The sequence below is a fragment of the Henckelia pumila genome, chromosome 4, assembly GCF_033568475.1.
Source record: "Henckelia pumila isolate YLH828 chromosome 4, ASM3356847v2, whole genome shotgun sequence".
Taxonomy (NCBI): Eukaryota; Viridiplantae; Streptophyta; class Magnoliopsida; order Lamiales; family Gesneriaceae; genus Henckelia; species Henckelia pumila.
This window is the reverse complement of record NC_133123.1, coordinates 45,829,981-45,857,949: the sequence shown is the minus strand read 5'-3', so window position 1 is coordinate 45,857,949 and position 27,969 is coordinate 45,829,981. Positions and strand designations below refer to the sequence as shown.

Below are 27,969 nucleotides of genomic sequence, written 5' to 3'. Positions count from 1 at the left end.
AGATTCCTGTAAAAGTTTGCTTTAGACTCAGATACTCTATTGGTTTTTAGTGTCAAATGTGTTTGTTCTTGTTTTCTAGATCAAAACTTCAGATTCTTTCATCAGTTGAATCTTATCAGAAGATGGAATATAATGGTTTTGATTCATATTAAGTCAGTGCGGTACCACGTTTCACATATTTTGCATGGTCTAGAAATAAGAAAGAAATATAGACATAAGAGCTGTAAAACATAAGAGAGATTATTGTTTGCTCATCAAACATCTATATTAGACATGCAAAAAAATAATTTTGACAATTCCTTCTCCATTAATGTACTACATGTCCTGTTAAATAATTCATTACATGTTCCAATCTTCAGGCCACTGGTATTAATTATCGGTTCTTCAATTTGTGAACGAGAAACTAATTTGGAGATACTACCATATCGCTGCTTTGCTGCGCTTCCATTATCTGTGCTGTGAAAATTAAAAAACTTTTTGAGTCTCAACTCAACTATATTTAGCTTCAATCATTTTTTATGGTACCGCAAAACATGCATGACAATGGGTTTAACAGTTGATCATTGTTACGATAATGTTTATATATCATAAAATTTTAGATCCTAAAATTTATTAATCAGCGTTACAACATTTCAAAGTAATAAAAATAAAATATCAAAATACACAAGATATCTTCAAATGCATATGATGAAAACTATGTGAAACGTGGTGCTAGCTGTTCATATATTGATGTTAAATCTATCTATTATGTGTCATTCGTCTCATAGATTCTATTTACTTCAGTATTGTTAAAACTTTTTGTTAGAATTACTCACTTTGCTAATGGCAGATTAAAAATGGGAAAGGGTAAAGAGAAAGTAGAATATGCTGCCACTATAGAAGACGCAAAGTTGGGCAAGGGTAAAGAAAAAGTAGAATATGCTGCCACTAGAGAGAGTTGGTGTGGTAACACTGGGTTGGATTCTGCTAACACCGACACCACTAGAACTCCTAGAGGTCGCACAAAAATGGATAGTCTTGCAATACAAAGAGTTAAAGGAATTAAAAAGGATGTTGCATTCAATAAACTTGGATAGCCAGTTGGAGAAGCTGCTATTGGAATGCAGAGTTACATTGGCGTGGTGGCACGGGAGAAGGTCAAGATTTCTTACAAGACATGGAAGCAAGTTCCAATAGATGTTAAAGAATTGATATGGGATTCGGTTAATGTAAGTAATTTATCATGTATTAAAATCTAGGATATATTTAATATTATGTTATTAAATATTTCTAATGTATTCTCGCTTTTGTTATTTGTAGTTGTTATATAATGTTGACGCAAAGTGGAAGAAGGGCTGTTTGAGATCAGCAAACAGTAAGTGGCGTCAATACAAAGCCCATCTTACTCAGACGTTTATTGTAGGCAAGCTTGATAAACCTGAGGAGTTGTATGAGCCACCTGCTGGTCATGGTATACCAAAAGATGATTGGAGTGCGTTTGTCATCAGTCGTATGTCTGGAGACTTCATTGTAAGATTCTTTATTATTTATAATTTGTACATAATCAACCAAAAGTCATTCTTTAACTATTATTCAAATTTGATTTGTCGCATATTTGAAATGACTAGAAACTAAGTGAGCAACAAAAAGATAGAAGAAAACAAAACGTATATCCTCATCGGCTTTCACGCAAGGGATATGCACGATTTGCGTCTGAAATAGTAAGTATTTCTTTACAAACCATCCAAATTATTCACATACAATTTATTCACATGTGTTATTGTATTTTTCTTGCTTTTAGGCGGCTGAATTATGTGACGATGATGACATTAACAGGGCTATTATGTGGAAGAAAGGACAAGCCAACAAAGCAGGAGACTTTGAAGGGGAGGATTTGACGCAAAGAGTACAAAAGATTGTAAGTGAATTCACATTTTAGAAAATCAGCATGATTTTTGAAATGACAATTGTTTTAGTAATTATTCTTTTAATTTGCATGACAGGATGATTATATCCAACAAAAAAGAGATGGTGTGCTGAGAATTGAAGGGACAAAAGAGGATATCCTTACAAAAGCACTTGAGACCCAAGAATATGATGGGCGTATGAGGGGGATTGGAGGTCATGTCACTCCAACCTTATATTTTAATTCTGGCAGAACATTGAAGAGCGTTGGAGTTCCCACAGATGTACTCAAGGAGCATGAAAGGAAGTTGATGGAAGCAAGTAGAATAATTTCAGAACAAGGTGCACGTTTACAAAGACTTGAGGAAATGATGCATAATATGGGTGCACGCGACATTTTAATGGATGGCAAAGGCAGTTGCTCAGTGAAAAATCAAGTTAACCAAGCCAAGATGGAAGACAATGATTATGAAGACGTGCTGATTTTGAGCAAAGCCGATGCTTTACAGGTATGACAGTAGTTTGAGTCATATTAAATAGAGGTAATAAAACTTATTGACATGTCTATTTGTCTTTTTTAGGGTAAATCAGCTGCATTAACTTTGAAATCTAGCACAAATATTGTTGCTAATGGTACAATTATTTGTGTTGATCCTCAAAAGTTGCTTCATGGGGTTCCATTACCAAAGAATTGCTACCGAGTCTCTATTGATGTAGTACTTGATAAATCAGCGCCTTTGCCATTTCCAATTGCAAATGAATGTGAAGTAGTGGGTGATGCTCTTGGAACCCATGTGGCTTGGCCACAACACTTGATAGTGGAGCAAGATAAGGTATATGTGATATTGTAACTTTATTCATTATTCAACCTATCTAAATTGTATGTATTTACAATTAATAGAAGCCTCGAAAGAAGGATTTGACACCACCCAAAGAGAAACATGATGTGTCACCTTCTGTCCCAATGACACTACATATGATGTATTGTTATAGCAGGCATGCTTTGGGTGAAAGAAGATTTATATCACTGCGTTTAGATCGTGAGGTGTTCGATGATGATTGTGTAATTCTTTTGCACTGTGAGGACATTGATGGTTTGTATCATGTTGGGCCAATATCAGGCAATTGTGTAATTGCCTATATAAGGTAAGTTTTTTGGTTTTAAGCTAAGTAATACATCAACTTCATATCTTTGCTTACATTCATTTTTATTTTATTATATTTACAATGAAAGGTATCTTTACACAAAAATGTTGGGAGATAACAAGGAAGGAAAATTCAGATTTGTGAATCCACACAGAATCTTGGATATGGGAGAAACTACACACGACAAAAAGAGTAAGCTTGAAAGGTTGAACCAAAGGGCGAGTGCTTTAGCAGATAGACTGAGTGGTGCATCAGTTGATCAACTAGTTTTGATGCCATGTAATATCGGGTAAGTAAAAATTTAAATATCAATTTGGTTGCTTTATTTCGATTATTTATTGAATAAGAAGCACTAATTATGTTTTTTTTTTTGCATAGCTATCATTGGATTCTCACTGTTATTCAACCATACAAGGATGTTATTTATGTGTTGGATTCCTTAAGTCACCGAATTCTTGATGATGATTGGAAATATGTAGTGGAAATGTGAGTTCATATTTATTTATTTTTATCACATATTTATTTCACTTATACAAAAACTCATATATCAAGTATATTGAAGGGTCTTGCGATTGTTTAACTCAAACAAAGGAAGGAAGGGTAGAAAGAATGCTATGTGGGTAGTAGTACAGGTATGCATAATTTATGTTTAATATATTATGTTTAAATATCTAAATTTGTCGCCAAAAATTTTTCTCTACTACCTACCATAGGGTCCTCGGCAGCCAGATGCAAAACAATGTGGTCTTTATGTGATGAGATATATGAGACAAATTATTCAAGAAGTTGAGAATATCGAGAACGTTTCACTACGATCAATAGTAATCTTTCTTAACTCAAATAATTACAACTAAATTGTTTTAAATTTTCAAAGTTATTGTTATATGATTTTTTATTAACATAATATATGTGACAGTTCTCAAAAGGTGAGTACTCGTTAGAAGAAATTAAAGAGGTGCTTTCAGAGTTGACAGAATGTATACAAGAACAGGTTTATGAATAGGTATGCACATGTATTTTGTGTCTTGAATATTGAAACAGCTATCATAATGCATGGATGCATTGAATTAATTAAAGCCTCGAGTGCATGGAGTACTCATGAGTGCACGAGGAGTTGATGAATCTGATTTATTACACTACACCATGCACCGCTGATCAGGTGGTTTATTTTTTGTTTTCTATGCAGACATGAAATGGTGCAGTGTTTGCCCGTTAAAATATATTGTTTTAGAATTAGGATCTTGCTCATTTATTTTTATATTAAGTCTGATTCCAACTTTTGTTTAACCCTAAGTCTGATTTGATATTTAAATACATGCGTGCATTCGGTGATTTGGGCACATGCATGTCCATATTTTTTTTCGAATCGTTTTTTGTGCAGACATGAAGAAGAGAATAGATGTGCTTTCCAATCTGATTGAACAGCATAGATCTTGGAACATTTTTCACATTTCCAATCTGATTGAACATCATAGATCTTGGAAAATTAAATCACTTCTCTGCCTGCATGATTGTTTTCTGTGCAGACATGAAGAAGAGAATAGATGTGCTTTCCAATCTGATTGAACAGCATAGATCTTGGAACATTTTTCACATTTCCATTTCTTCTCCCCATGTTTCTTGGAATAATTTTTCTTGATTCCTGTTAAATCCCCTAAAGCCCTTGAAGGATGGTGATGAACACATGTGGTCTCAGGGCAAACATAGGCTTTCTTCTTGTTAGCAGCTTCTTTGCTTCTCTGCTTCAGTTTCCATGGAAGATTGTGTCTTCTTCTGTGAAGCTGAAGATTTTGGTCTCTCTGGAAACCCTTTTTGCAAACCTCACAAACATATATGTTTGTGGCCAAAAGGGTTCTTGGAGATAATGCAATCACTTCTGCATCAGGATCTAAAACAATAATATATATATATATATATATATATATATATATATAAGATCCCCTGCATGCCCAGAATTAATTTAATTTTATATGAAAATTCTTGCAATCACCTGGATTATGTTAATGTTACATTTTGCATGATGGTCTTCTTTTTAGTTTATTGTTTCATTCTTTACATTGTTTTGTGCAAGATTTATATGTTGGATTGCTCCTTAGGCTATCGTGTTGGAGTTTGATAGTGTCTTTAAATGATAATGGGTTTGGTTGCAAGATTATGTTGGAGTGAGGATTTAAGTCTCTGGGAATTGAAATTTTCTATCAATATGAGGTTTACATCTGTTAGTCTATTTTCTGTTTCATGTGTCTTTAAATGATCATGATGTTTGATATGCTTCCACTGTGTTGTCATTTATAAATTTATGGTTAGATTCTCTCCAGTTATTTCAAATTTCATTTTCCCCTACTGTGTTATATTTAACATGTGTTATCTCTAATTTTGTATTTCAAAAGTCTGGTTCTTACTGGTGGCGGAGATCGTCTGGTTCTTACAGGTGGTGGAGGTCGTCGCTAACTGTGGTGGGCATTTAGAAAAATTGCATTGTTAGGAACAATTTTCTTTCGATATTGCAGCACCATCTTTGTGGGGATAGATAGCGCTAAATGTTTTTTGATACCTTGCACTTTCAATATTGCAGCACAATGAATCTATACTTTTTTTTGATAATATTTTGCCACACAGATTTGCAATTTCATATATTTTAATGGTGTTATTTATATAAACATTTAAATTTGCAAAAAAACATTCGAAAACAACGTTCTTAACGACAACATTTTTTATTGGTTATTTTGGCACAAATTAACAACAAAGCACAATGAGTTTTTAAGCAAACTCTGCCAAGCACAACACTTTTATAAACTAAGGAAGCGTTGTCGTAGCTTCAATCTACAACGCTTTTTATGCATTGTCATTTCTATAAACAACAATGCTTTTTGCAGCGTTGTCTTTTATACAATATACAACGCTTTTAAGCGTTGTGGTATTTGGAAATTACAACGCTTAAAAGCGTTGTAGATTGTATAAAAAACAACGCTGCAAAAGCGTTGTTGTTTGTAGAAATGACAACACATAAAAAGCATTGTAGATTCAAGATACAACAATGCTTCCTTAGTGTAAAAAAGCGTTGTAATTTACAAATACCACAACGCTTTTTAAGCGTTGTCTTCTCCGAAAACCACAACGCTTTTTCCGCATTGTCTATGACCGCAGCCTTTTACAACACTGCCTATGACAACGCTTTTTTTGGGACAACAACAATGCGGAAAAAGTGTTGTTCGCCTTTTTTCTTGTAGTGTGAATTTGTATGTGGATATGGTAGCTCAAATTTTAACTCTTGCATCATTCGTGTTTTTATGTATTGTGAATGATTTTTCTGTCATGGCTAGTTCTTAGCTGTTGTTCACTGGTTTGATGGCTGGGTCAGGTTCCTTTGGGTCTTGGTTTAAGATGGCTTGAACTAGTGTCGGCTAGGTGAACAGTGGGATGGTTGTAAGGTTGTCTACCTAGCGGGCAGAGCTCGGGCAGGTTGGTTGTCCGGGTCGGGTCAAGTGAATTAAGGTCATATGTATGGGTCTGGGCCGGGAAATTTATTTAGGAGTCCAAGTGTTTGGTTTATCCATTGGGCCAAGTTTGTTATTGGGCCTAAGATGTTTATTTGACTTTATTTATTTATTTATTGGGTCTAAGATGTTTATTGGGCTTAATCTATTTATTGGGCTTGAGTTGTTTATTTGAGCTAAAATGTTATTTGGGCTTGAATGAATTGATTTAGTTATTGAGTCAAGCTTATTGGGCTTAAGATAGTTATTTGAGACTTAATTTATTAATTGGGCTAAATTCGTTAATGGTCCTAAGTTGTTTAATTTATTTGGTTGAGCTAAATTCTATGTCGGTCTAAGTACTATTGGGCCAATCTAAGTCTGATCTGGGTCATTTTAAGTGTGATTGAGCTAGTCTAAGTATTTTTGGGCCAGTATAAATGTTAATGAGTCAGTCTAAGTTTATGGGCTTTAGTTAAGGGGCAGCAACTCGAACTAGCCAGTGGCAAATAAAATAGTCCGTAAATATATATTTAATAGATGTATATGTATATTTTGATATAAGTATGATTTTTATTATGAAAAATGAATTAAATATATATTTACGGGCAAAATTTTAAGAAAATGATATTTTTAAGTTCATGATTCATGCATGTATTTTATGATGAAATAACGGGCATGTAAAAAAAATATTTTTGGGAAGTTGAAGTGATTTGTGACAAACACGGGACTGAAGGTCGGGATACCAGGCCCGATGACCTTTCTGAAAGAGTGGGTGCCCGGTTAGCCAACTTGTGGCTAAGGGCTTTTGTGACTCTATGTATAAACAATCTTTGTTTAATATAATTTACATTCATTAATGGCATTTTCTTTATCTTTCTTCATATTGTTATATTGTGATATACTATTGATGTTTTGATAAAGACCTTGAATATACTATAGAGTAAGTAAGATGAGATAGTAAATAAAGAGAGATCACTGTTATGAAACACATCTTATAGTCACTATATATTCTAAACAGTTCCTAGTCAATTGAGCCGTCCGCTAATAAGGATAAGGATCGCTCGAGATTGAGACTAGCATTTGTGATGCCAAGTACCACGTTTCATTGGTAATGGACATGGAGATGTTCAAAGCATGCAAATGGATATTCATATGATGAATGATCGAACTACCCTATTCGAACTTTCCAAGTGGTTATCACTTATCGAGTGGATAAAGTCTACGATTTTGGTTGTACACCATTAGTTCTTACTACTTGAAATATCATTGAGACTTTATATGCTAGTACTGTACTTTGACTCGTTTACCGACTCTATCGGGGTCATCAGGTGTCGGGATTGGGTACAGTTACGACACATATAGGAGTCAATGCTTTGTTGTCAAGGATTCACCACATACTTGCGAGTGTGGATATCCTATGCGATCTGAGGAGATATTAGTGTGACGAATCTCTGGCCAGAGTACATGATGTGTTTTAGGTTACTCAGTTTTCCTAGTAACACATGCGATGTCACTATTTGATCTCCAAGATGATGCATAGTTATCGAATCTCGAACGACTCTCGATGCACCAATGGTTGTTGATTCGATCGGGATATATGGATGAAGGGACCGTATTGTACGCTAACCAAAATCTACTAGTTCTTGCAGGCACTATCAGTGATACCTAGGGAATCATGGGGCGATGTTGCTAGACGCTCTTACCATGATTCATTGGGCAAGTCGGAAATTGTTGTTCCGAGTCACAAGGAGTTGTGAGCCCACGGCTAGCTGTATCCCTGAACCATTGAGGGTCACACAAGTAATGGATTACTAAACCCCGTTGAGATAGTTAAATTTAAAGAGTTAAATTTAATGAAAGAGAAGTTGGACTTCTTAATTAAAAGGAGTGGGATTTCCTAAAATGACATAGGGATGGACATTTTTGAAAATCACTGAATTCGGATTCAGAAAAATTATCTTGACTTTAAAAGATGCAGAAATGGTTTCTGTGCACATTGTTAAAATCAGTTTATCAATCGGAGTCACGATGAATTTTATATTAATTTCTATAACAACGAGCTTGGCTTGTTGGGCTTAAGTTATGGATTATGGGCCCTAAGGAGTTAGAGTCCTAATACAATTATAACTTAATCTAGTCTAGAAATTATCTATAAATAAGTATGTAGTATTCGAAAATCATGGAGAATTCATTCTAGCAATTTTCGAAATACACACAATATATTAAAAGGGATTTTTCGAAAATTCCTACTCCTTTTGAGAAAATTCGGTTTGTGATTTTTACGAAAAATTACATTCTGAATTAACAGATCAAATCTGTTTATTCTCATCGATAAACATCTGATTGATTTCTAGTGCAATCAATCAGAGGGTTTCTGTTTTCTGTTCGCGGACCTTATTCCGGAGATTGATCGTGAAGCCATCGGTTCCCAGGATATACAAAAAGAGCAGATTAAATTCTGTTGGTGTCCATAATCAAGCCGTTGCTTGAAGAGGTAAAATATTATTAATTGTGATTATTATTATTTTACTTGCAACATAATTTAATCGTAAAGTTTTGATACCCATGATATGGAATCGTTCCATATAGAAAAATAAAATTTTTAAACTTCCGCTGCACCGGGTATCAATTTTTAATTGATCTGAACACGTTTTCCAACAGTGGTATCAGAGCCAGGTTGCTCAGATCAAACGATTAAATTAATCGATTGTACAAAATTTTTGGCCTCGGGTTTTTGAAACAAAAACAAAAATTTTAAATTAAAATTTAATGGGCACATCGGGCAGCAAGCCCAAAGCTGCCCAGGGCAGCGCACGGTGCTGCCCATGGGCAGCGATTTGATCGCTGCCCAGGGCAGCGACCGCTTCCCAAGGGGCAGCGACGGGCTACCCTGCCCGGGCCCCTTTTTGGGACGCGGGCTGCCCGGGATTGTCCTGGGTAGCCCGGGAAAAATTAAAATTGATTTTTAATTAAAATTTTAATATTTTGAAATTTTAGTTTTTGGTCCGATCGAAAATTGTTTTTGATTGGTTCACGAGGCATCGGATCGAATTGTTCGAGTCCGAAATTTTTAAAATTGATTTTTGGATAAATTTGAATTTTTGGAAAATTTATAAATTTTATCCGTTAAATTAAATTTTATAAAATCAATTATTTTTGTACAACTGATGATAAGATATGATCTTATGAAAGGATAAGATAAAATTTGATTTTATCTTTTTAAATATGATGTCATTGCATGTTATCCAATTATTCAATTATTGAATTAATTATTTGATAAAAGGATGATCGATTGCCATGACCAATTTGGTAGGTGTATGTTAGGTTATTTACATTTGGTCTTATTGTTGTTGGGTTTTATTAATGGGTTTGGTTTATAGCTCAATTTGAATTGTCATTTGTAATAAAAAGTGGGTCTGGTTTATGGCCCGTTTTCCACCCTTAAATATGTATCCCCTACTTGTTATCAAAATTTATTGTAAATTTATTAGACTTAGTGGGAGATAAAGATTTGAAGACAAAGGTGGGCCCAACAGACAATAAAGACCGAAGAAATGTAAATTGGAAGCTCAATGTAATAGGATTGCATTGCATACTTGCATATCACCTAGGATTGGACTTAGACTCGTGATTGGCAACCATGGGTCGATTAGTGATTGGGATCGATCATCCTTTAAATAATATATGATATTATTGTTGTATGCATGTTTAGACTAAATTGTATGAATCCCGCAAGCATACAAACTTTAAAAGATGAGACGAATTTTCAAAATTAAAAATACCTCATTTTAAATATGATTTAAAATGGATATCAAGATTTATAAAATGGAATTTAAATATTGTTTAAATGTTTCTACCTTCCATCAACGATCAATGCATGAGATGCTACCCGTGGGCACGGTCCGGCTCATATTATTGGGGGGGCCGTTCGTCGAAAAGTTGTACATTGGATCGACACATGTTGTAAGTTGGGTGGATCTCCCATGGGATTGGCTCATATTATTGGGGGATCCACATTGCGACCATTCATCACAACTTAATATTGATGGGTTATCTTGACATGTCACAATAAACGGCGTCATATTATTGGGCCCTTATTGGACATGAGGTAAAAACATGGGGGTTACTTTGGAAGTAATTGGGCTCTACCTTTTGAAAATTATGGTTGGCTGATATTATTCGAGACTATGACTTATCAATTGGACTCCATGTTCCCACTAAGGAAAGAAGTTTTCCGTTTTCACTAGAGGGTAGTGAAATCGTTAAAATAGTGGGAGTGAAATTCATAAAATTAAATTTCGTCATTTTTTATGTCTTAGTAAATTAATTAAGCAGTCACTGATTATTGTCTGTTTTTTTTCAGTATTTCATTACAATGAATTCGCAAAATCCACTATACTCAATTCTCGAACAAAACAAATTGACTGGCGCAAACTATACGGAATGGTTCCATAAATTAAAGATTGTTCTAAACTCGGAAAAAATTTTCTACGTGTTAGAAAAGAATCCTCCAAAGGAAGCACCGGCTAATATAAGTCTGGAAGAATTGGCAAAACTTGATCAATGGTGGGACCATGATGTCAAGGCTAAATGTTATATGCAAGCTTCAATGTCTGATGAACTCCAGAGGCGATTTGAGGAGGCCGTGAATGCTGCTGACATACACATGCACCTCAAGGAACTTTTTGGAGCTCAGTCAAGGTCGGAGAGGTATGCCACCGTCAAAGAGCTCATGACATGCCGCATGCGAGATGGTACTTCGGTCGGTGAGCATGGGGTACACATGATTGGGCTCATTGAAAAGTTGGTAACACTCGATTTGACATTGGAGCATGAACTAAACGCGGACTTGTTACTTCTTTCACTTCCTTCGTCATTTGACGGATTTGTGGTGAACTTCAATATGAACAAGATAGAGGCCACCCTTGAAGAGATGGTCAATATTCTTGTGTCTTATGAGGCCACATTAAAGAAGGATAAACCGGTACTCTTGGTTGGCTCTTCTTCTTACTCCAAGAAGGGGCCAAGTGAAAAGGGTAAGAAACGTTCTGCCCCACCCAAGAAAATTGTACCACAAAAGAAGGCCAAGACAAAAGCTTCAAACGTGAACATATCTGGAGATGTTTGCCATCACTGTAAGAAACCCGGTCATTAGAAACGTAACTGCAAGGAATACCTCGAGAAGTTGCAAACTGCAAAGGATATGTTTTACATTGAAATAAATGTTTCTCTTAATACTACTTCTTCGGTATTGGATACCGGATGTGGATCTCACATTTGCAATGATTTGCAGGTGATGACAAGAAGTCATAAGCTTAGGATGGGTGAGACCCAGCTGAGGCTTGGAAATGGTTCCATAGTTGAAGCCAAAGCAGTGGGAGACATTTATTTAGTTTTGCAGAACAATTTTAAGTTATTTTTAAGAGATATTTTATTTGTGCCAGATTTAGTTAAAAATATTATTTCTGTTTCTATGCTTGATAAAGATGGTTTTTCTTGTAATTTTGTGAATGGGATTTGCAATATTTACAAGAATGAATGTTTGATTAAAAATGGACAACTTGAAAACGATCTATATAACTTAAAATTAAAAGACGTTCGAATTAATTACGTTGATAAATCGGTAACAACAAATAAAAGGAAAAACGATAGTCAAAACCCGGAAAACCTTTGGCATGCTAGGCTAGGTCATATTTCCTCAAGGAGGATGAACAAGCTAGTGGGAGAGGGCATGTTTGTTATGTCTGATATTAACTCTCTACCTACTTGTGAGTCCTGCCTAAAAGGAAAAATGACTAAATCTCCTTTCAAAGGGAAGCCTGAACGAAGTCAAAACCTGTTGGATTTGATCCATACAGATGTCTGTGGACCATTTAGTATCGGTACTAAATTTGGTCACACCTACTTACCTTTACTGATGATTATTCGAGGTATGGGTATTTATATTTAATGAAATATAAGTCTGAATCATTTGAAAAGTTCAAAGAATTCAAGGTTGAAGTAGAAAACAAACAAGGTAGAAGTATTAAAGCACTTCGATCGGATCGAGGTGGAGAATATTTAAGTATCGAGTTTTTGAGCTATCTAAAAGAGAATGGGATTCTCTCTCAGTGGACTCCTCCTATGACACCTCAGCTGAATGGTGTCTCGGAGCATCGCAATCGAACTTTGTTGGACATGGTTCGATCTATGATAAGCTTCACTGAGCTCCCACCTTTGTTTTGGGGTTATGCGCTTGAAACGGCGGTATTGTTGTTGAACAATGTCCACACTAAAGCAGTAGATAAAACTCCATACGAGTTATGGAATGGAAAAGCTCCTAAGTATTCGTACTTAAAGATTTGGGGATGTCCTGCTTACGTGAAGCAGACAGTGGGAGATAAGTTAGATAGTCGATCCACCTTATGTTATTTTGTAGGATATCCGAAGAATTCAATCGGATATTATTTCTATCATCCTACTGAAACAAAAGTGTTTGTTTCAAGGAATGCCACCTTCATGGATAAGGAGTTCTTATTAGATAAGAAAGGCAAGATGATGGAACCTGAATAAATTCGAGAAGAACCCGAGATACAAAATAACGATCCTACACCTCAGGAACCATTGATTGACACGCCTATATCTAGGAGATCCGAGAGGACTTCTAGACCTCCTATTCGATATGGTCTTCTTATTGAAGGGGATCAAAGTGAACCCGACATTGGACGTGATCCAAAAAGCTTCAAGGAAGCAATTTCTGATGCGGATTCTAATTTATGGCTTGAAGCTATGCAGTCGGAAATAGATTCGATTCATACAAACCAAGTTTGGTCTTTAGTAGATTCTCCCGATGGAATTGTTTCAATAGGGTGTAAATAGATCTACAAGAGAAAACTTGAGCCTGATGGTAAGGTACTTACCTACAAAGCACGATTGGTAGCAAAAGGTTATACTCAAAGACAAGGAGTTGACTATGATGAAACTTTTTCACCAGTCGCAATGTTCAAGTCCATAAGAATCCTTATTGTCATAGCAGCATGGTATGACTATGAGATATGGCAAATGGATGTGAAGACTGCATTTCTTAATGGAAACATTAAGGAAGAAATCTATATGATGCAGCCCGAGGGATTCACATCCATGGGAAGCGAGCATAAGGTATGCAAGCTTCAGAGATCAATTTATGGTCTCAAACAAGCATCAAGAAGTTGGAACCAGAAATTTGATGAAACAATAAAGGACTTTGGTTTCATCAAAAACCCGGAGGAACCGTGCGTGTACAAGAAATTAGTTAAGGATGCGGTGACGTTCTTAGTGCTTTATGTTGATGACATCCTACTCATTGGGAATGACGTAGGGATGTTTCAATCAACAAAGATATAGTTATCAGGTAGATTCTCGATGAAGGATTTGGGTGAGGCCTCCTATATTCTAGGGATACAGATCTATAGAGATAGATCTAAGAGAATAATAGGACTCACTCAAGCAACCTACATCGACACCATATTGAAAAGGTTTTCTATGGATGAGTCCAAGAGAGGACATCTACCTCTGTGTCATGAAGTTTCTCTATCCAAGTCTATGTGTCCCAAGACTGACGAAGAAATAGAGAAAATGACACACATACCATATGCGTCAGCCATAGGTAGTATTATGTATGGGATGATATCTACCAGACCGGATGTAGCCTTTGCTCTGAGTGTCACGAGCAGATATCAAGCCAACCCCGGTCAAATGCATTGGAAATCCGTGAAGGATATTCTTAAGTACTTGAGAAGGACTAAGAATATATTCATGGTTTATGGAGGAAGAGAATTGAAATTGGAAGGCTATACCGACTCTAGCTTCCAAAGCGACGTGGATGACTCGAAGTCAACCTCTGGATTTGTATTCATGCTCAATGGCGGTGCTGTCTCTTAGAAGAGTTCCAAGCAAGACACCACAGCAGATTCCACCACTGAGGCAGAATACTTTGCAGCATCAGCTAATGTTAAAGAGGCCGTTTGGATGAGGAATTTCGTCCAAGAGTTGGGCATAATTCCTGAAGCTGTTGGTCCAGTTCCGGTGTACTACGACAACACTGGTGTCATTGCTCAGGAAAAGGAACCAAGGTCTCATCAAAGATCCAAACATGTACTGAGGAAATACCACATCATCCGGGTGATTGTGGAAAGAGGAGACATCACTGTTGAGAGAGTGACCTCTACAGACAATATCGCTGATCCACTTACTAAGCCCTTGCCAGGACCATTGTTTTACAAACATCGCGAAGCAATGGGATTGCGTAGTGTGACTAGTTGGCTTTAGGGCAAGTGGGAGATTGAAAGAGTGGGTGCCCGGTTAGCCAACTTGTGGCTAAGGGCTTTTGTGACTCTATGTATAAATAATCTTTGTTTAATATAATTTACATTCATTAATGACATTCTCTTTATCTTTCTTCATATTGTTATATTGTTATATACTATTGATGTTTTGATAAAGAACTTGAATATACTATAGTGTAAGTAAGATGAAATAGTGAATAAAGAGAGATCACTATTATGAAACACATCTTATAGTCACTGTATATTCTAAATAGTTCCTAGTCAATTGAGCCGTCCGCTAATAAGGATAAGGATCGCTCGAGATTGAGACTATCATTTGTGATGCCAAGTACCACATTTCATTGGTAATGGATATGGAGATGTTCAAAGCATGCAAATGGATATTCATATGATGAATGATCGAACTACCCTATTCGGACTTTCCAAGTGGTTATCACTTATCGAGTGGATAAAGTCCGCGGTTTTGGTTGTACACCATTAGTCCTTACTACTTGAAACATCATTGAGACTCTATTTGCTAGTACTGTACTTTGACTCGTTTACCGACTCTATCGGGGTCATCAGATGTCGGGATTGGGTACAGTTACGACACATATAGGATTCGATGCTTTGTTGTCAAGGATTCACCACATACTTGCGAGTGTGGATATCCTATGCGATCTGAGTAGATATTAGTGTGACGAATCTCTGGCCAGAGTACATGATGTGTTTTAGGTTACTCGGTTTTCCTAGTAACACATGCGATGTCACTATTTGATCTCCAAGATGTAATGCATAGTTATCGAATCTCTAACGACTCTCGATGCACCAATGGTTGTTGATTCGATCGGGATATATGGATGAAGGGACCGTACTGTACGCTAACCAAAATCTGCTAGTTCTTGCAGGCACTATCAGTGATACCTAGGGAATCATGGGGCGATGTTGCTAGACGCTCTTACCATGATTCGTTGGGCAAGTCGGAAATTTTTGTTCCGAGTCATTAGGAGTTGTGAGCCCACAGCTAGCTGTATCCCTGAACCATTGAGGGTCACACAAGTAATGGATTACTAAACCCCGTTGAGATAGTTAAATTTAAAGAGTTAAATTTAATGAAAGAGAAGTTGGACTTCTTAATTAAAAGGAGTGAAATTTCCTAAAATGACATAGGTATGGACATTTTTGAAAATCACTGAATTCGGATTCAAAAAAATTATCTTGACTTTAAAAGATGCAGAAATGGTTTCTGTGCGCATTGGTAAAATCAGTTTATCAATTGGAGTCACGATGAATATTATATTAATTTCTATAACAATGGGCTTGGCTTGTTGGGCTTAAGTTATGGATTGTGGGCCCTAAGGAGTTAGAGTCCTAATACAATTATAATTTAATCTAGTCTAGAAATTATCTATAAATAAGTATGTAGTGTTCAAAAATCATGGAGAATTCATTCTAGCAATTTTCGAAATACACACAATATATTAAAAGGGATTTTTCGAAAATTCCTACTCCTTTTGAGAAAATTCGGTTTGTGATTTTTACGAAAAATTACATTCTGAATTAACAGATCAAATCTATTTATTCTCATCGATAAACATCTGATTGATTTCTAGTGCAATCAATCAGAGGGTTTCTGTTTTCTGTTCATGGACCTTATTCCGGAGATTGATCGTGAAGCCATCGGTTCCCGGGATATACAAGAAGAGCAGATTAAATTTTGTTGGCGTCCATAATCAAGCCGTTGCTTGAAGAGGTAAAATATTATTAATTGTGATTATTATTATTTTACTTGCAACATAATTTAATCGTAAAGTTTTGATACCCATGATATGAAATCGTTCCATATAGAAAAATAAAATTTTTAAACTTTCGCTGCACCGGGTATCAATTCTTAATTGATCTGAACACGTTTTCCAACACTTTCCACTTACGATTATGAGCCTATGGATCCCCAAAGGTTGGGTGAAGTGGCATAGGGCGTTAGGGGTACACTCCACAGGCCGCCACCGCGTACGATGGATTTAGATTGATCAATCGAATTAGGTTACACTTCACTAATATGACCCACAGAAAATGATTTTTATGTTTATGACATGTCAATGCTTAGGTTATGTATTATGTTATGTATTATGTTATGATTTAGATTACGACGCAGTTTATGCATACGATTTTATGATCATGCATGCATTAGAATCCTTGGGTTATTTTATATACGTTATGTGCTTGCATGTGCTTTTATTTAGTAGTACTTGTTATTAAAGATAGAGCATGATGGGCCTTTAGGCTCACTAGATCTAAATGGTGTGCAGGTAAGTATGATGTTAGTCAGGAGGTTGTGGTCCCGACTGGCGGTGAAGACCTCTGTGCATTCGTGGCAAGCTAGCACACCCGTGACCTTCGCGCTTTTATGTTTCAATGATTATGAGATTGTATCAAACTATTTTCCGCATCTTAAGTTATTGAATATTTACGCATGGATTTATAATGTGTTCGAGTATTTAAGTTTTGACATGAAATCTATTTTATATGTAATATTTTTAAAAAAAAATTCCTTCAAGTTAGGGTCGTTTCAATTTCCTCCACAATGAGTACAAAATCACCAGCACACTCTGCATTCTGGCCTAACTAATCTGTTTCGGTCCACTAGAGCTAAAGGACTACTTCCATAACTCTTAAACTGATGTTAATCGTTGCTGCTACTGCCACTACCTCTGGCCTCAAATCTACTCAAATATAAATATCTGAATTCAGGCCTTTCATACACAAATCAACTTGAGGTTCTTCATCATCAGTTACTCAAGGAACACTTAGCAGCAAACTTGAGGATCTAATTTCATATTCCTCAATAATCAAATTGTTTTGCCTCTAATTAGCATATTCTTCTTTCTTGGCATATTCTATTCCCATATTTTTTTCTATCTAATACGGAAATAAATTGCTGATAAAACAAATTTGTTCTCAACATAAGCCAAATAAATAACATACCTCGGCTCTCAACAAATTTCTTCATAACAATATCTTCGTAACAATCCACCAGCTTTTGTCAAATCTTGAAGTTGGTATACAATCATTCTGATTCTACATTCATCTGAATGTTTCAAAAACTGATCAACTGATCAATTTCTGTAAACCAACTTCCACATACACTGGCATCATCAGTACCTTTCATAGTTGGCGGATGGTATGTCCAAAATCTCTTCAATACTATCTTCATTCTTCATCAAGGTAAGCATAGCAGTCTTTTATTCACTCATAAACAGTTCGGCTCAATCTGAGACACTTTCTTCATCTTAAGACTACTGTTCAGTGTCATCTAGGGTCTGTTTCATCTGAGGTACTTACCTTACTCGAAACAAAGCACTGTTCTGGGGTGCTTACTTCACCCGAGGAAACCTTATAACAAAAGCTATAAGAATTTCACAAAATCATAATTCAGTAAAACAGACATTTATTTCAATAGTAATCATTCTCGCATGCAAATCAAAGAAAACATTAATCATGCAATACTATAACTGCATACGACTCAATCTACCCCGCTCACTCACTTCTATCTCGGTCCAAGAGCAAGCCACTGCTCTGATACCGCCTGTTGTGGGGCCTCGGGTAACTAATCAAATCTTAGGGCAATTAAACTTAATCAAGTTCAAGCAAAGAGCTAAGCAAACAACAAAAAATGTAAAATGCTTAAATTTAAAAAAAAAATTAACCAAGACATTTGGCGACGCAAAACCATAAATTTGGCGACGCCCAATCACGTCGCGAAAGGAATTTTTTTTTACAAATAGGAGTGCGCTCGGTCGGTCAAAAATCGCCGACCGAGCGCCCCTGTTTTTCCTCAAAACAGCAGGCCAAAAGTCGGGGCTACGCTCGGTCTGCTAAAATCAGCGGATCGGGCGCTGCTTGGGCAGAAACATGCCCTGTTCTTCTACAACAGTTTTTGATCCTTCCTATTCATGCCAATACATGTTCTATCAAAACTAAAACAAGTCCATACTCATAGAACAATAGCTATTCAAGTCTACAAGTATTAACTACATCAACTAAATAGTTTGAGTGACAACAAAAGAACCAGTTTTATACAAAACTCAACTAGTGTTCTTCAAACTACACAAGCAAATCTTCTAGCATGCATTTGCTGAATTCATCAACTTCTTAACCCGAGTCACCACTCTAAATCTCTCAATCTTGAGCCATCCAAATCTCGTTCGACTCGCTGCAGCCCTTCCTATTATCATGCACACATATAAATAAGACAATAGGCAAAAACATCCGGTGAGAATATAATTCCCAGTATAAAAGACATAAACATAACAGTTCATATCAATTCTAAATATCCAAATCAAAGCTTCAAATCAATAGATTTATATAGCGCACTAAGGAATTGATTCAAAATAAATCACTGCCATCAAGATTCGTATACGATCTTGACATGGATATCCATCTATCGTAGTCGTCTGACTCGAAAATAAGGTCCATCTGACTTTAGCAAAAGAATCAATTCAATTTCCTTCATATCATAAATAACTCAAATAAAGATCCACTACCTGAGATGGATCGACAACATCAAATTCTAAATCAAGAATAAAGATCAATAAATATGTTGTTTATCGGAACAACTCAAGAAGCTTCATCCTTGAGTTTCAAAACCTCTGACTCTCGATGTCGTCTTATACCTTTCAGTCGTTCCGTCGTGGTTGAGTTGCTCCCAATCTGGACAATCAACACAACAAACTCATATCAAACTTCTATTCAAAACTTCAACTCAATCTTCAAGGCCAACAAGTCATAATCCTTGTTCTTTCGTCAATCGGTTTCGAAGTTGATATTCTTAACTTGAAGTCCCCTGTTTTCAATCTAAAAACACAGTATATAAATCCAAGAATATCATCAAGAACTCAAACAATATCCACCTCAATCAATTTAAACTCAAATACTTGCCAATTCTTAACTCGACGGCGTAACGGTTAAAGTTCGGCAACCGTAACTCATTTCTATCAACTCTATCCATCATATCTAACTCATAAACATGTTATAACAGCAATATAACATCAAAAACCAGCTACATCAGTAGACAAAGGATCGAAGACAATTCTGAAAATTCATAACAAGTTCATACGACATCCGTTCTTCGATTCGGTTGCGATATAAAAATCAATATAATCTCTTAAGCACATATTCAAGATCAATTCTGATTTCTCCCAATATTAAGAACTTCGAAATCATATAAATCAAGATAATACTTACATCAAATCAAAGCTCTCGTCGCAAGGATCGCAACGCTATTTTCGGAATTTAAATCGGACCACCGGAGCATGAGATATCACAATTTAAAAATGAAAAAGAAAACTTAGGAGCTGAAGGTATCGAATTTTCCTGCTGAATCTGATGATTAATACTTCAATTACACAATTTTATGTATAACACACACGTGTGATTTCCCACTTGCAAGGGAAATTGGACTTTAGCCCCTCAACTCTTCATCAAATGCGATTTAGTTCTCGGCCAATCAATTAATTCAATTTTAATCTTAAATAATTTAAGAATATTAGAATTTAAATATAAACTCTAAATATTCTCAAATTAGATATTCTCAGAATAAAAATTGAAAATTTCATTTTAGTCCTCGAAACTTCGATATTTGCAAAACGGTCCCTGCTCGAGTTCCACCTCCGAATTAAATTCTCTTCAGTTCTCGAAACATGGAATTTTCATCTTAAATTCCAAAATAGTCAATTCAAATATTTTATTATTTTAATTTAATAATCCCGGAATTTAAATCTCAAAATCCGTAAATTCTTAAATTAAATATTTTTGACTCGGAATTTAAATCTCTAATTTTCATAAATAATCCAATTGAATATTTTCCAATATCCTGAAGTTAAATCTCTAATTCCGTAATTAATAACTTAATATTTTTGGGCCTTACAGAGTAACATGGTCAACCCCCATAGCATACCCCTACAATATTTCAGCAGGGAATGTGTGGATGTTTCCTTTCTTTTAATGTTCTATGCAAGGTACTGTGAGTAGAGCTGTCAAACGAGCCAACCCATGGCGGGGCGGGCTGGCCCACCAAAAATCCACCTTTTGGCGGGTCGATGGCGGGCCGACCCACCATCCTGGCGGGCTGAAAATTCTCAACCCAACCCAACCCAAGGTGGGTTGCAGTTAGGCGGGCCGGCCCGCGGGTTGGATCACGACAAATAAAAATAAATACAAAATATTATAATTAATTATAAATATTATTTAATAAATAAATATTAATATAAACATATTAATAAAAATTTTAATTATTGATTTCATGTGTGTAAATTTTATATAAAATAATTAATACAAAAAAAATCACAACTTTTATTTAAAAAATACATATATAACAATAAAAATAAAAATAAAAATAAATTATTAATTTTCCAGGCCCGCGGGCATTGCGGGTCAACCCGCGCGGGTCGTGGGCCTAGGCGGGTTGGCCCATCTAGGCCCACCTTTTGTTGGGTTGAAAAAATTTCAACTCAACCCACTTAAATTTTGTGGCGGGCCGGGTGTTTGAACACGTTTTCAGATCATAGATCTGATACCCGATGTAGCGAAAGTTTAAAATTTTTTATATAAAACGATTTCATATCATGGGTATCAAATCTTAACGATTAAATTATGCAAGTAAAATAATAATCACAATTAAATATTTTACCTCTTCAAGCAATGGTTTGATTATGGACTCCAACAGATTAAATCTGCTCTTGTTGTAAATCCCAGGAACTGATGACTACTCGATCAATCTCCGGAATTAGGTCCACGAACAGAAAACTGAAATCCTCTGATTGATTGCACTAGAAATCAATCAGATGTTTATCGTAGAGATTAAACAGATTTGATATGTCAATTCAGAATGTAATTTTTCATAAAAATCACAGACTGAATTCTCTCAAAAAGGGAGAGAGGATTTTCGAAAAATCTTCTTTTAATTTTGTGTGATTTTCGAAAACTCAAGGTTGGAATTGAATGTTATTTTCGAAAATTACACTTATATATATATATAATTTCTAGACTAGATTAAGTTATATCTCTATTAGGACACCAACTCCTTAGGGCCCATAATCCATAACTTAAGCCCAACAAGCCAAGCCTGTTATTATAGAAATTAATATAAAATTCATCATGACTCCGATTGATAAACTGATTTCACCAAGGTGCACAGAAACCATTTCTGCACCTTTTAAAGTCAAGATAATTTTTCTGAATTCGAATTCAGTGATTTCCAAAAATGCCCATCCCTATGTCATTTTAGGAAATTTCACTCCTTTTAGTTAAGAAGTCCAACTTCTCTTTCATTAAATTTAACTCTTTAAATTTAACTATCTCAACGGGGATTAGTAATCCATTACTTGTGTGACCCTCAATGGTTCAGGGATACAGCTAGCCGTGGGCTCACAACTCCTTGTGACTCGGAACAACAATTTCCGACTTACCCATCGAATCATGGTAAGAGCGCCTAGCAACATCGCCCCATGATTTCCTAGGTATCACTGATAGTGCCTGCAAGAACCAGTAGGTTTTGGTTAGCGTACAGTACGGTCCCTTCATCCAAATATCCCGATCGAATCAACAACCATTGGTACATCGAGAGTCGTTCGAGATTCGATAACTATGAAATGCATCTTGAAGATCAAATAGTGACATCGCATGTGCTACTATGAAACCAAGTAACCTAAATCACATCGTGTACTCTGGCCAGAGATTTGTCACACTAATATCTCCTCAAATCGCATAGAATATCCACACTCGCAAGCATGTGGTGAATCTTTGACAACAAAGCATCGACTCCTATATGTGTCGTAACTGTACCCAATCCCGATACCTGATGACCCCAATAGAGTCGGTAAACAAGTCAAAGTACAGTACTAGCATACAGAGTCTCCATGATGTTTCAAGTAATAAGGACTAATGGTGTACAACCAAAACCGCGGACTTATCCACTCAATTAATAATTACCACTTGGAAAATCCGAATAGGGTAGTTCGATCATTCATCATATGAATATTCATTTGCATGCTTTGAACATCTCTATGTTTCATACCAATGAAACGTGGTACTTGGCATCGCAAATGCTAGTCTCGATCTCGAGCGATCCTTATCCTTATTTGCGGACGGCTCAATTGACTAGGAACTATTTAGAATATACAGTGACTATAAGATGTGTTTCATGATAGTGATCTCTCTTTATTCACTATCTCATCTTACTTACACTATAGTATATTCAAGGTATTTATCAAAACAACAATAGTATATCACAATATAACATTATGAAGAAAGATAAAAAAAAATGCCATTAATGAATGTAAATTATATTAAACAAAGATTGTTTACAATAAGAGACTCTCAAAGCCCTTAGCCACAACTTGGCTAGCGGGGCATCAACTCTTTCAATCTCCCACTTACCCTATAGCCAACTAGTCATACTACGTAGTCTCATTGCTTCGCGATGTTTGTCAAACAATGGTCCTGGAAAGGGCTTAGTAAGTGGATCAGCGATATCGTCTGCAGAGGCCACTCTCTCGACAGTGATGTCTCCTCTTTCCACGATCTCCCGGATGATGTGGTATTTCCTCAGTATTTGTTTGGATCTTTGATGAGACCTTGGTTCCTTTGCCTGAGCAACGGCACCAGTGTTGTCACAGTACACCGGGACTGGACCAACAGCTTCAGGAATTATGCCCAACTCTTGGACGAAATTCCTCATCCAAATGGTCTCTTTAGCAGCAGCTGATGCTGCAATGTATTCTGCCTCAGTGGTGGAATCCGCTGTGGTGTCCTGCTTGGAACTCTTCCAAGAGACAGCACCGCCATTGAGCATGAATACAAATCCAGAGGTTGACTTCGAGTCATCCACGTCACTTTGGAAGCTAGAGTCGGTATAGCCTTCCAATTTCAATTCTCTTACTCCATAAACCATGAATATATTCTTAGTCCTTCACAAGTACTTTAGAATATCCTTCACAGCTTTCCAATGCATTTGACCAGGATTGGCCTGATATCTGCTCGTGACATTCAGAGCAAAGGCTACATCCGGTCTGGTAGATATCATCCCATACATGATAATACCTATGGCTAATGCATATGGTATGTGTGTCATTTTCTCTATCTCTTCGTCAGTCTTGGAAGACATAGACTTGGATAGAGAAACTCCATGACACATAGGTAGATGTCCTCTCTTGGACTCAACCATAGAAAACCTTTTCAATATGGTGTCAATGTAGGTTGCTTGAGTGAGTTCTATCATTCTCTTAGATCTATCTCTATAGATCTGTATTCCTAGAATATAGGACGCCTCACCCAAATTCTTCATCGAGAATCTACCTGATAATCATATCTTTGTTGATTGCAACATCCGTACATCATTCCCAATGAGTAGCATGTCATCAACATAAAGTACTAAGAATGTCACAGCATCCTTAACTACTTTCTTATACACGCATGGTTCCTCCGGGTTCTTGATGAAACCAAAATCTTTTATTGTTTCATCAAATTTTGGTTCCAACTTCTTGATGCCTGTTTGAGACCATAAATTGATCTCTGAAGCTTTCATACCTGATGCTCGCTTCCCATGGATGTGAATCTCTCGGGCTGCATCATATAGATTTCTTTCTTAATGTTTCCATTAAGAAATGCAGTCTTCACATCCATTTTCCATATCTCATAGTCATACCAAGCTGCTATGGGAATAAGGATTCTTATGGACTTGAACATTGCGACTGGTGAAAAGGTTTCATCATAGTAAACTCCTTGTCTTTGAGTATAACCTGTTGCGACCAATCGTGCCTTGTAGGTCAGTACCTTACCATCAGGCCCAAGTTTTCTCTTGTAGATCCATTTACACCCTATTGGAACAATTACATCGGGAGGATCTACTAAAAACTTGGTTTGTATGCATCGAGTCTATTTCCGATTGCATAGCTTCAAGCCATAAATTCGAATCCGCATCAGAAATTTCTTCCTTGAAGTTTTTTGGATCACATCCAATGTTGGGTTCATTTTGATCCCTTTCAAGAAGTAGACCATATCGAATAGGGGTCTAGAAGTCCTCTCGGATCTTCTAGAAAGAGGCATGTTTATTAATGGTTCCTGAGGTGTGGGATCGTTATTTTGTATCTCGGGTTCTTCTCGAATTTTTCGAGTTCCATCATCTTGCCTTTCTTATCAAGTAAGAACTCCTTCTCCATGAAAGTGGCATTCCTCGAAACAAACACTTTTGTTTCAGTAGGATGATAGAAATAATATTCGATTGAATTCTTCGGATATCCTACAAAATAACATAAGGTGGATCGATTATCCAACTTATCTCCCACTGTCTGCTTCACGTAAGCAGGACATCCCCAAATCCTTAAGTAGGAATACTTAGGATCTTTGCCATTCCATAACTCGTATGGAGTTTTATCCACTGTTTTAGTGTGGACATTGTTCAACAACAATACCGCAATTTCAAGCGCATAGCCCCAAAACGAAGGTGGGAGCTCAGTGAAGCTCATCATGGATCGAACCATGTCCAACAAAGTTCGACTGCGATGCTCCGAAACACCATTAAGCTGAGGTGTCATAGGAGGAGTCCACTGAGAGAGAATCTCATTCTCTTTTAGATAGTCCAAAAACTCGATACTTAAATATTCTCCACCTTGATCCGATCGAAGTGCTTTAATACTCTTCCCTAGTTTGTTTTCTACTTCAGCCTTGAATTTTTTGAACTTTTCAAATGCTTCAGACTTATATTTCATCAAATATAAATACCCATACCTAGAATAATCATCAGTAAAGTAATGAAGTAGGTGTGACCAAATTTAGTACCAATACTAAATGGACCACAAACATCTGTATGGATCAAATCCAACAGATTTTGACTACGCTCAGGTTTTCCTTTGAAAGAAGATTTAATCATTTTTGCTTTTAGGCAGGACTCACAAGTAGGTAGAGAGTTAATATCAGACATATCAAACATGCCCTCTCCCACTAGCTTGTTCATGCTCCTTGAGGAAATATGACCTAGCCTAGCATGCCAAAGATTTGTCGGGTTTTGACTATCATTTTTCCTTTTATTTGTTGTTGCCGGTTTATCAACATAATTAATTGGTAAGTCTTTTAATTTTAAGTTATATAGATCGTTTTCATGTTGTCCATTTTCAATCAAACATTCATTCTTGTAAATATTGCAAATCTCATTCACAAAATTGCAAGAAAAACCATCTCTATCAAGCATAGAAACAGAAATAATGTTTTTAACTAAATCTGGCACAAATAAAACATCTCTCAAAAATAACTTAAAATCGTTCTGCAAAACTAAATAAACGTCTCCCACAGCTTTGGCTTCAACTCTAGAACCATTTTCGAGCCTTAGCTGGGTCTCACCCATCCTAAGCTTACGAATTCTTGTCATCACATGCAAATCATTGCAAATATGAGATCCACATCCGGTATCCAATACCCAAGGGTATCGTTTGATTTATGGATAGGATAATTGAAGGATGTGTAATACGAGTGACAAGTAGATATTAAATAAGGATATCTAATTTCGTGTGATTATTTGTATCATGTTTGGTGTATATGACTATAACATAATGTTTTATGTATAAACTGTTTGGTGTATTTGATTGTTTAGGGATTAAATTTGTTAATTTCTTGAAACACCTAAATTGCCCTTGAAATAAATGAGAAATTTCCTACTTACACTCAATCCTCAAGATTTGTCTTTTGCGATGCTTATACGTGAGTGTATATATATATATATATATATATATATATATATATTTATCTTCTCTTTTGCCATTTTGCTATTCTTATTTTATTTGTGATTGAGTTGGTATTGGCTCTTGAAATATTGAAAGTGACACACGATGCATATATGGAGACAAAATATGAAGTAATGCATATTTGATATTCGCATACCATATTTATATTTTGTTGCCAAATTTGTGCACCGAAAATATATTCTAATTGCACTGTAAATAATGTACCATCACAAAGGAGATTTTTGAGAGAAAATGGTTTTAGGATTGATAGGGAAAGCATTGTGTATCAACAGATGCACATTAAATCGTGTCACTGATGGTTGGTATGAACTTCTCCAAAGTATTAAAGAGAGGTGGTTGAGCATTTCATAAAAACGGTGGTTGTGGTATTAATGTCTTCATTTTCCCTTTACACTTATTTAAGCATAATGATAGAATTCTGCATACCATCATTGCAAGTTATTGTCATCTCTATTCTGAAAAAATAATGTCCGAGAGTAACAAAACATCCTCCGAACCTTCCATAACTAGCAAGTACAGCTTTGTGATACCAACGATTCCTAATTTGTTCCTATCAAATAGTAAGAAATGTGTTGATGTCGTTTATCTATCTTCTGATGATGAGCTAGAATAACCAAAAAAAGCACATCTTCCGCAAAACATATGTAACACCAAAGAACCCCTGATTGAGGAAAGGAAGAAGAAAAAACCAGTTAATTGTAAGACTATTCCATCGTTCTTTGATAGGAAGGGCAACAACATGGAATATTTGAAGGTTCTTGGTGATATGGTGGTAGGTCCGTCTGCTAAGAAAAGTTATCGCAATGGCATAACGAGTTCGAAGGTTCTTGGTGATATGGTGGTAGGTCCGTCTGCTAAGAAAAGTTATCGCAATGGCATAACGAGTTCGAACGCTACTGTCGTGATCATTGAAGACGACAACAGCATGTCGGACTACCTGCATAGCTCACAAGCATCTAATTCGATTTCGAATTAATAGTAATTATATGTCACTAGCGTATTTGATGGTATAATATATTATTTCCCTGGTTCCTTTTGTTTGTGATGTCAATGTTTGGGCTTGCATTTTTTGGTGTAGGACGTTTCAATGTTCTGCTGGTTTTGTTTATCCATATTTTTGTACAAAAATGATAATGTTTTCGTTTGGCAGCCGGTTGAAGGGGGTCACCATATATATGAAATCATTGAAGAAGTATTATGTATTTATATTTCGTTTTTATTTTGTTTAATACATGTTGATCTACTTCTTTTTTAATGCTTCTAACTTTTAGGCATAAAAAATCATAGACGTGCAAGATCAACCCAAATCCAAGAATGAAAAATACTAAAACATTGTTGCATAAAATTAATATTAATGATTTCTAGCATTGTAATTCAATAGCT

At 36.1% G+C, this 27,969-nt stretch overlaps 1 long non-coding RNA gene across 1 annotated transcript; it reads left to right on the top strand.

Annotated features, from left to right (window-relative positions):
- The first annotated feature begins 3,589 nt into the window (after positions 1-3,589).
- Positions 3,590-4,036, top strand: LOC140859782 (uncharacterized). The gene is made up of 3 exons (XR_012143532.1): positions 3,590-3,662; positions 3,744-3,851; positions 3,947-4,036. It is a non-coding gene; the product is annotated as an uncharacterized lncRNA (long non-coding RNA).
- Positions 4,037-27,969: the final 23,933 nt, after the last annotated feature.